Below are 12,422 nucleotides of genomic sequence, written 5' to 3' on the forward strand. Positions count from 1 at the left end.
TTTTTTTAGAAAGATAGTACAGAAACTGTACATACAAAAAATTTCCGATAGCAATTTTTTTTCTTTTAATTTTGAGATTCCGATACCTTTTAAAGAAAGGACTTCATACTGCCCAATAAAAATAAGACAATACACAGAATCGAAAAATGCCTATTGTATACTAAAATAATACATAATACATATATTACAGTATAATAATACATATAATGTATTATAATACATTATGTATTATAATACACAATGTACATACACATTATGTATCATAATACATTATAGTATAATAATACATATATTATAGTAATCTATACTACTATTATAAATGTGAAAGTTTGGATGGATGGATGTTTGTTAGTCAATCACGTCAGAACGGAATTAGATGAAATTTAGCACAGAGATAGATTATAATCTGGAATAGGACATAGGCTACTATTTATTCCGGTTAATTGAGTGGTTAATTTTTATTAATTAAAAACTAACTTTCTCGCCAAAAATCTGAGGCCAAATCCCGCCAAAAGTGAATAAGGCTTCAGTTTTTTTTTTCCCCACGCTAATCAGGTTAGGTTTAATGTGTTTTCGACTGAATATTTCAAACGATTCTATTTATTTTCTTAGTGTTTGATGCATTTAAAATTAAACATTGTTAATGAATCGGTCTTTCGGATTCATTCCGAAGTACTTTTGAATTAAAATAAAACAGAATTAAGAAAATTAAAAATTTATAATCTATATTGCGTTACCCCAACTGGCGTAAAAAATTCACACATTTGTGTTGCTCCGATTGGCGCTGAAAATTCACGCACGCGCAGGAGTAACGAAAGATAAAGCCATTGATGCTATAAATTCCAATCTATTTCCACGCGTACGAAGTCGCGGGTAAAAGCTAGTAATACATATGTTATAATATAAGACACTATAACTTTATTAGGCTCCACGTCGTGCTGCAAATACCTAAATCTGCCAAAGGACAATACTCGAGTTGCATTTCCTCTCTAAACTTCCACACCACACTAATAAAAGATTTAACTTCCAATGTCAGATTTCACGCACAGAAGATTCTTAATACTAGGGTGATCAGTAAAATCGGAATATCAAATAGGCAAAGTAGGCAACTGCCTAAGGGCCCCAGAACACTGGGAGTCAAAAAATTTCGATATTTTCTGGTTATAATAAATTAATGCTTTCATTTAATTTACAAAAGCCTTACACTCCAATCGACTCACAATTAAATAAAATATTGATTAAAGACTAAAACATTATTCTAATATTCTTAATTAATTATCTTTTATAAATTTAATATTACGACCTGATTATAAAAATTTGAAAAGAAAATGATCTTGTTTCATAAAATGTTTATTTTTATAATTAAATAGAATTTGGAATCTATTTAAAAAAAATTTCTATTTCGGTTAAAATTGTTTTCAATTTGAAACTTGGATTCTTTTATACGAGAGATACTGAAACTAATTATTATCTTGAAAAAGCCCCTAATTAAATGTTTTTCCAGATGATCAGAATTTGCTACATAAAAATGCTTATATAAATAATTAAAATCAATAAAAAAATCATTTGGTGAAGGAGATTAGAAATTGGGAAAGGAGACCTCCGAGATTTAAATTGACCAAGGGCTTCTAGAAGTCCATTGTGATGGCTGTGCCATCACATTGGGCTCGAAAATCCCTTATAAATAAACCATGTATCAAATCTGATATATTTAAGTAATTGTATTTTCTAAATGCTTCTGAAAACACAAACTTTTTACATGCTTCTAAAAATACAAACCAACAGAGTGTCAGTCTCTTGTTGGATTTAGCTCAAAATTTGATAAATTTCTGTGTTGCAGATGTTTAATTTTTGTACAGAATTTTATTTAACCAATTATTTTTTTCTTTATAGTTATTGTGTTATTTTATATTCGAACAGCGGGACAGACAGACGTTTCTGAATGGATTTTGCTCAAAATTTAATAAAAATCTACAAATTTCGCGTAAAAATAGTATACCGTCAACCGTCCAAACTTCATCCATCTAGCCCAAAGCATTTTTCAGTTATATTTGTCACAACCAGATAGGCATTTTCCAAATATGTGTTTTTCAAACTCTGCGTGATGATATGTCAAAATCACGAGTTCGAATTTTTCGATGATAACGATACTTTCTATAATACCTATACGAGAAAATGAAAAAGCGTTCCGAAGAATACATTTCCTCCCTCCAAACTATATCTACGCCAAATTTAATATTTCTAGGTAAAATAATCGAACATGCAGACCACCAATGCAAACACATTATCCTTTATTATTAGCAGAAATATTAAAAAAAATGTTTATTTTATAAGCAAATCATAATCCGTACTTCCGAAAGAAATGTATAATTCAAAATAGATTTTTGTTTATATCTTTTATTTCTTACCAGCCGCCTTTAAGTACCGTTTGATTCGCCGGATTTTTATTATTTGATTGTTTGTATTATTTACAATTAAATGTCTTATGCATAATTTTCATGAAACCCCCCAAGAAAATATTTTTAACTATCTAATAGTAACAGGCATCAAAGCCATGATATTTTAATAGTCTTACGCTTATTCTTTCATTGTATATATGAACCATTGTAATAGAGTCATTCCATGACACCATACCGTTATTAGAAAAGGAACTGTTCTGAAAATCGATCACCTATGTTTCGCAGTATTGTAATTTCATTTTATTCTCCACTTATTCTTTTACTAGCCGCCTTTGGCGACCAGCCGGTTCGCCAATCTTAATGCTCGTTAAAATTTTAATAATTAAATATTTTATGTAATTCCTACTTTAATAGCTTCTTCATCAAATATTTTAAAGCTTCAAATTTTGATAGTCATGTAATTCACTCATAATAATATAAAGTCCTTCAGCCATAACATAATATGTATCTCACTAATTTTCTGTTACCCCTCGTAGAAATTATGCTTTAAATTAAAATGGAAATGACTAAACTGCAATTAATATAATAATATTTTTTACTGAAACAAAGCATTTTTTTTAATAATGTGATTACTGATAATAGAGTCACTGAGCGTTTAAACTTTATGGGCACTAAAGAATATCTTTCTTAAGTTATGTAATATCTCAAGAATTTGTCAACAAATTTTCTCAGATTCATCATGAACAGATCGATTAATTAACAATGTTTAATTTTAAATGCATCAAACTTTAAGAAAATAAAATGAATCGTTTAAAATAATCGGTCGAAAACAGGTTTAAAAAACTACTTAAAAAACGATGTACTTAAAACTATAAGCATATAGAAAAAATATATATAACTAACATTAATACAATTTAATTACAAAAGCATGCAACTAACCTAAAAATAATTTAAATAATTGAAAACAGGTTAAAAAAATCTACTTAAAAAACGATGCACTTAAAACTATAAGCATATACAAAATATATATAATTAACATAAATACAATTTACTTACAAAAGCATGCAACTAACCTAAAAATAATTTAAATCATCCGTTGATAACGGTTGTCATGGCAACAATCAGAAAGCGCATGCGTGAATTTTCTTCGCCAGCTCCGGTAACGCAAATGCGTGAATTTTTCTACGCCAGTTGGGGTAAAGCTATGCAGATTATACATTTTCAATTTCCTTTATTCTGTGTTATTTTAATCCAAAAGTACTTCAGAATGAATCTGAAACATGGATAAATTAACAATGTTTAATTTTAAATGCATAAAACATTAGGAAAATAAACAGAATCGTTTGAAATAATCCGCCGAAAAATGTTAACCCTAGCCTCATTACTGTTGGGAGAAAAAAAAAATTGAAACCTTACTCATTTGGCGGTGGGGAAAATGGAAGATTTTTTTGGCGGGAAAGTTAGTTTTTAATTAATAATTAAAATTCTAATTAAAATTTCAAAAAAAGGGACCCCAGGTGCACATTCCCGACCTCTAAGGTATACATGTACCAAATTTGATAGCTGTATGTCAAATGACCTGGCCTGTAGAGCGCCGACACACACACACACACACACACACATTGAGCTTTATTATAAGTATAGATTAACACTTTTGGCAATCAACTAATTCGCAAGGAATATTGGCTTAATTTAATTTTAAATAAATCCTTTACGCATAACTTAATATTCATATTACCCCACGCTCCAAAAAAAGAAATTGTGATAAATATCAAAGTCATGCAATTTTATTAGTCTTGCACCTGTTCTTATAGTAGTATACATGAAATATCTTAATGGAGTTAAGCTCCATAACCTCATACGGCTATCAAAATCGTAACTGTCCAGGTAATCTATAATTTAACTTTTGCGGAACTTTATTTAATCACCTTATTTCCTAAGTAAATTATATAGATATTAATAGTTCTTCTTCCTTAGGCTTTAATAATTGAATTCAAACAGTTCATGAAAGAATGGAAAAGATTTGAATTTTATTGCAACAATAAATCTATTGTAGAAAATTCTGCATAAAAATATTTGAAAAAAAATGTTATGAAGGGAAAAATCGTAGAATAGCTAAATTCATATCAAGGTAATTATTTAAAATTCAAAATGGCATGAAAACCAATAATACTTTTGGGATTAAAATGGGTAAAACCAACATTTAGTCAAAATTTTATTAAAATTTCAAAAAAAAAAAAAAAAAAATCTCCAAGAACTATTTTTATCCTCCAAATCATATTTGTACTAAATTTGGTAGCTCTAGAACCAATAGTTTATCTAATAAAGCATTAGCGCGCGCGCGCACACACACACACACACACATTCGTCTTTATTATTAGTAGAGATAAAGTGTGTCTTTCAAGCTCATTTTTACCCCTCCCCCTAAACATGAATTTGTCGAAGCGTTTCTGATTGGTTGCCATTCCATTTTTCTTCGATTTATTTTCCCTCAACTCCACTCGAACTATTTCCCATGATGTAAAAGGTAGCAAATATAAAATTTAATAAATGCAAATTCAAGGATTTTAACACATTGCGGAATTAGGAAACTTAAATTATAATTATTATGAGATAACAGAGATTATAAATTATTGAAGTGTTATAAACGGTAGAAAAATATTAAAGACGGGAACTCGATAAAGAGCTATTCTTCTAAAATCGTAAATTGTATGTTTAGATATCACTCTTAAAAAAATGAAACAAAAATAAGCAACAGTTTAGATAAAATTATAACGTTTTATTTGCTAAGCTTATTGAAGTGATACATTTGATTTACAAATAATACTTTATCACAAAAGGGTGTAAATGCAGGAAAAAAAATCTTACAAGTAACAAAATTTATTAAAATAAAATCGTAAAATAGCCAGAACATTGAGCAAATATTTAAGAAATAATACACAATACAACATATATCACCAAGTTAACATTTTAAAAGTTTGCAAATGCAAGTTTGGATTTTAAAGTTATTAATACATCATAGTATGTATGTGTAATAAATTTACAGTGATTAAACATATAAAGACATATCAGTTTGTAAATATAAAGAACTTATAGGAGACAATTAAAAAAAAAATAGAGGAAGTTGTTCATTATAAAGCAACCTGCTCTCGCTTCTCATAGCAAATGTAAACATTTACAATCTCACACAATACATTTTTTTAATTACAACTCAACATTAAAAATATTACAAGAAATTATTAGGTATATATATATATATATATATATATATATATATATATTTTTTTTTGTTACCCCAAAGACATTCTTAACCAACTGAAAATGTTAGCATGAAATATAGCTTTTATACTAGCTTGGCAGTAGCCAAAATGTGCATATTTTACCCAACTTTGTCACTTAGGGCAGAGTTTTTCAAGCTAATGTACATTATTTCTGGTAAAACAATTTTTTTTACCAGTAATTCTCTTATTTCCTGATCCAATTCCCAGTTCTTTTATTTAATTAATTCTACATGTGCTCTATAATACTGCTGACTTCAGCATTTTCACAAGCTCCAAGAGAAGGGATAAACATCCTTAATGCTTACAATATTCTTTTAAAGATACCTAAGATTCCCTTTCTTAATTCTTCACGTGTCAAAGAAATCCCTATCAAAATCTCATAGCAAAAATTACTGAAGGGAAAATTTGCGGTCTCTTTGTTTTTTCATACTTGTATCACGATGTAAAAGGATGGCAGTTTTATCATCGCTTCTTATACATAAAAAATGCCTTCCATAGTGAAATAAATCGAGTTTAAAAATTCCCAAAGTGTCTTCCATTTTCGGCCAAGCAACCTCTAATAGTATATATCTGCTTAAGGTACCCATTTTAAATTGGTACATACTATGGCGACCAAAATGGTTTACGTAAATTAAAGTTCTGGGGTTAATGATGAAATGAATAGGATTATCATAATCTCCAATGTGTTTTAATTTAAAAAAATAAATCTTTAGATACATCAGATATTAAAATCTAAAAAAAAAAGATAGCATATGCAATTTTTGTGTGAAAAGATTATAATTTTTTTCACATAAAATACTTAACAGTTTCAACATATCACATATTTTGAAAATTGATTTTCAATCATTATATTAATTAAAAATAACTATAAGCAGTTACATCAATAACAAAACAATATTTACCTTTATATATTATTATTCAATGTTTACAACATATAAATATTTCATTTTGGAGTAAGTTTTTTTTCAACCATAATGAAATAATATAAATTTTGATCTTTAATTTTAAATAACCCATTAAGGATGCACTAATTTTTAATCGGAAAAATGCTTTTATTTGGATACATAGATTTTTAATCATATTTATTTATATGAATAAAATTTTTAAATTACAGAACCAACAGCTAAAAGTGCACGTTTGGCTACTCATATATTGAGCTGAAGCGAGAAAGCAGAAAAGAGTCGGTTCTAATAATATTTTTACAAATAAAATATCTATATAACATCTGAAATTAAACAATTTTAAATCAATTTTTTCCCTACAAAAAAAAAAAAAATTAAGACAAATATAGAATACAAAAAATAAATTTATAAAGCAGCCAAAAGCAGAAAATAGGAAACTTATTTCTTGTTTATGCAAAAACTTATCATATATTTTGTATACAATTATATAACAAAATAAAAACTAAATTTTATTAATTTATTGCAATTTTTGAATAATCTTTTTTTTTTTTCAAATAGTAATATGTTTGAAAAGCCACAAAAGATTTCCTTTAAAAAAAAACTGCAGAAGGATGAATTGCATACATATTTTAGGTTTTCAAATAGTAATATGTTTGAAAAGCCACAAAAGATTTCCTTTAAAAAAAAACTGCAGAAGGATGAATTGCATACATATTTTAGGTTTTCAAATAGTAATATGTTTGAAAAGCCACAAAAGATTTCCTTTAAAAAAAAACTGCAGAAGGATGAATTGCATACATATTTTAGGTTTTCAAATAGTAATATGTTTGAAAAGCCACAAAAGATTTCCTTTAAAAAAAAAACTGCAGAAGGATGAATTGCATACATATTTTAGGTTTTCAAATAGTAATATGTTTAAAAAGCCACAAAAGATTTCCTTTAAAAAAAAACTGCAGAAGGATGAATTGCATACATATTTTAGGTTTTCAAATAGTAATATGTTTGAAAAGCCACAAAAGATTTCCTTTAAAAAAAAACTGCAGAAGGATGAATTGCATACATATTTTAGGTTTTCAAATAGTAATATGTTTGAAAAGCCACAAAAGATTTCCTTTAAAAAAAAACTGCAGAAGGATGAATTGCATACATATTTTAGGTTTTCAAATAGTAATATGTTTGAAAAGCCACAAAAGATTTCCTTTAAAAAAAAACTGCAGAAGGATGAATTGCATACATATTTTAGGTTTTCAAATAGTAATATGTTTGAAAAGCCACAAAAGATTTCCTTTAAAAAAAAACTGCAGAAGGATGAATTGCATACATATTTTAGGTTTTCAAATAGTAATATGTTTGAAAAGCCACAAAAGATTTCCTTTAAAAAAAAAAACTGCAGAAGGATGAATTGCATACATATTTTAGGTTTTCAAATAGTAATATGTTTGAAAAGCCACAAAAGATTTCCTTTAAAAAAAAACTGCAGAAGGATGAATTGCATACATATTTTAGGTTTTCAAATAGTAATATGTTTGAAAAGCCACAAAAGATTTCCTTTAAAAAAAAACTGCAGAAGGATGAATTGCATACATATTTTAGGTTTTCAAATAGTAATATGTTTAAAAAGCCACAAAAGATTTCCTTTAAAAAAAAACTGCAGAAGGATGAATTGCATACATATTTTAGGTTTTCAAATAGCAAAATATATTCAGTAATGCTTGGTCATAATTAGTTTTATAATCATAAAAAAACTGGTTTGGTTTTTTAAAGATAAATAATATTATTTCATTAAGATCAGAAGTTAGTACAAAAGAAATAATTTTGGAAGGAAAAAGAAGGTAAAGTTATTAAGATAAAGGTTATAAGTATTAAAAAAAACTGCTAAAAACTTTTTTATATATGTTTTAGAATGATTAAAATTAACTTAATCCCTCCAGGAGAAATCTGAAGAAGCTACTTTAGATACATAAGAAACAACAATTATAATTTTTCAAAATACTAAAAATTAATTAAAAACTCTTAATATGGCATGGATCGGGTTCGAAATTTTAAAAATGCTTATAAAATATATGATCTTTTATTTTATGCCATAGAACTTAATTCCCAACATTTTGTTCTTTATTATAAAGAGTTTCTTAGAAATCATGCAACATCTAAAATCCAAAGAAATAATTCATAAAATACACACATATGTACATAAATAAATAATTCATACAGTTTTAACATATTTAACTAACATATGAGCTTACATAATGATTTCAATCATAATTAAAAATAGCTCATACTGAAGAGTAACAGAAAATTTCAGATATATATAATATTGATTGATATTTAAACAATTTTTATTGAAATAAAATTGAACTTTTATGGGATTATTTATTCAAAATAATTATGAAAGATTTTTGAACATAAATTGCAATATAGTTTTGTGAAATTTTATATATTATTTATAATTTATTATAAAAATAATCAAATAACATGTTCCCACTGATATTATTTAAAAACATTTGATAAGCATTTATAAATATTTGATAATAAAAAATAAAATAAAAATGTTAGTATTACAGCTGAATTAAAAAAAATGGTCACAAATATAGACAGAAACAAACTTTAGAGATTATAATTTCAGTTTACAGTTGACTAATTTTTTCAATGCATCTTAAATTATATTTGTACTATTTTTCAGATATTATTTGTACAAATCTTAATTTACTTATTATTGCGCTCTCTTTTTCAAATTATATTGCTAATATGACAAGGACATTACTTTTGCACAATTATTATTTATTACACCTCAAAGAGAATAATATATAGCTGAAATAATTCAAAAATCAGTTAGATCATTTTAAATACATTAATAATTAAATAATTCATAAATAACATATGAATTTTCAAAGTTATAAACTATAGAAAAAATAATTAAAAATATTTTATTTATTTATTTTTAATTTATAAGATGAAAAAAAAAAAACTCTAAAAAAGAGATCAAATAGTTCCATTTTTAACAACAACAACAAGAATAATAACAAATAACAGTACTTTAAGCTTTATAATAAGGAAAAATACTTCTGAGATCATCTTTTATAAAAATATATCAGTGATAAAAGAAAAAAAAAAAATCACTTTTTATAAAAATACACCAATGATAAAAAAGGAAAAAAAAATACTTAATTTAATTATGATTTTTAAATAATAAATTAATTTGTTAATACTCACTATATCACATTAATTTCTTTTTATAAAAAACTGTACAATTTACACTACATACTTTACATATATACAGGTAGAGATTTATATTATACATTATATAAACTTTCTAATACAATAAACCAATTGATGAAAATTTATCATTTAAAGAAAACATGGCATACAAAAATAGCATGGGGCAACTTTACACAAACAATGGAGTTTGGAGAATTTATTGTTTATTCTTTTTTTATTTATTCATTCACGTCATTCTTCTTTAAAAATATTAACTGTAATCACATTTTATTTTACAGAGTAATATAGAATATTTACTACAAATGAGTGTTTTTGGCTATAGACATTTATTCATGGCACTTAAAATAAAATAAAAAAACAAAACAATTTAACTAAAAATCTAATAAAACAACTAAACTAAAATTCAAAGAATTAAATATTCAACATTTTTAATGCCCCGGTGAAAAATGATATATCAAATTAATTCATAAATTTTATAATTAATCTATCACAAGCAGGAAAAAAAATAATATTTCTGTTGGAAACATGGACGAACTGCAAAACACAGTTATGAGATATGAAGATGCTTCTGTGACAATGGCAAAATAATTTTTCAGGCTTAATGTCACACCACAATATTATCCAAAAAATTGCAATTGAGATAATGTACTGCATGTTAAAAAAAAAATGAATCAATGTTCTACAACATGAAAAAGTGATATATCTTCACGATTAGCAATTATTCCAATCACAGAAATCGAATTTCAATTGCCTCATAAAACAGAACTTTTTCTTTCTAGTATAAACTGTGAATTCTCAAAAACAATTTTTAACATGATAAAGTTTTAAGGTTAATGTACTTTCGGTACATTAAATGACAAAAAAAATTATAATATACAGTATGCAATACTCTAGTCAGATGGCTAGATCCAGAATTACCAATTCTGACACGTAGTACGGTATGCACAAAGGGGTTTTCAAAATTTAACTTAGATTTCAAACTAATTAAAAATTAATCAAGATGACATTTTTTCTCAATAATATCGAAGTATATTATCAAATAATTTTCTCTCATCCGATTTTTTTTAAAGCTTTTCATTGAATCCAATTTTGTTTCAAAACAATTTCTTTTTATATATTTTTCAAAATTAATTTTAAACACAATTTATATCATTACAATAAAATTTAAACCATTTTTTTCCATCAAATCTTTCTTTTGGAAACCTTTACCAACATTATGCAGTAAAAAAAAAGAAAAAAAAAAACACTTTCATTTTAAGATTAATTAATTTAAAACATCAAGCATCTTCCATTTTGCTTAAAATACGTTTGAAGATTGGTACTTTTTCTGTAAATTCCACATTGCAAAGAATGCATTTAATGACGAAAAGAAGGAATATGAAACAAGTAGACAAATCAAATTTAAAACATTATCACACAGCATTGTTTTGGACTAGAGGTTTGAATTTCTTCCATTTCTTTTAGATAATATTGTTTGACATTAAGCCAATGATTTTTAGACAATAATTATTGAATAAAGTGTCATATTAACTCTATCCATTATAATTCACATTAATCATTGTAGAAGCAAACGAAAAAGAAATATAAATTTTGAAATTTTAAAAAGCACAGAGAAAAATCTGTGAACACAAGTTTTGAAATCTTAGCTCTCTAATGGCCAAATTGGCCTTTTTGTTTCTTTTTATTCAACACAAAAGTAGCTTACAATACATTTACTGAATAATTTTTTTAAAAAAATCACCAAGTTTCCAAATCACGTAAGAAGAAACATGATTTATACTTTTCAAATAGGTCACTGCTTGAAACTCGAATTTATGAGATCAAATTAATTAGTTGTTTGGAGAGTTAAATACAGAGAGTTTTAAGATCTGAAAAAATAATGGGTAAGTGCTATTTAACAATTCATGAAGATTTCATACACTCTGCGTTTAGGCAAATAGGCAAGAAAATGTAAGACTTTCTAAATTAGTTAATTTGCTTTTAACAACCATTAATATCCAACATCTTTAATAAAAGAATGTCAATTCTATGAAACAGAATATATATTCACAATAATAAAGCATAGTGAAATGAAAAAGTTCTATCATGCTTTAATATTATTTTTTTAAAATCTTGCTTGCAAATAAGAATTGATAGGAACCTTGCACATATAATGCTGATAAAATGCATAAATATTTTTACAAAAACACCATTAAATTTACACGAAAAAAATAATAAACACCACAAGAAAAAAAATGACATAACAACTTTATGACTAAGGTGCAATTATTTCAAACAATAACATTGAAACTCAAATAATGGCAATAACATTAATTTATAGCTCTTCTTAAAAAAGGAAAATGGCCGGTTTTGACAAAGAATATACAACACAAAGAGATCTCATGTAAACATTGAAATCTATGCAACATTTAGAAAAATAAATGGCATAATTAGAAAATTAAGAAAAAAAAAACAATTATTGTCTATTAAGTTTTTCAAACATTTTAAACTTATGTTTGAAAGATAAGAATTCTGTCATTATATGAAAATTTAACTGAATATATATTTGTGTGAATAAAAAAAAAATTAATATCATACTATAACTTCAAAAATAAGAAGTTACATATTTTTTTAATGGCAACATT

Source organism: Argiope bruennichi, chromosome 6, assembly GCF_947563725.1.
Source record: "Argiope bruennichi chromosome 6, qqArgBrue1.1, whole genome shotgun sequence".
NCBI lineage: Eukaryota > Metazoa > Arthropoda > Arachnida > Araneae > Araneidae > Argiope > Argiope bruennichi.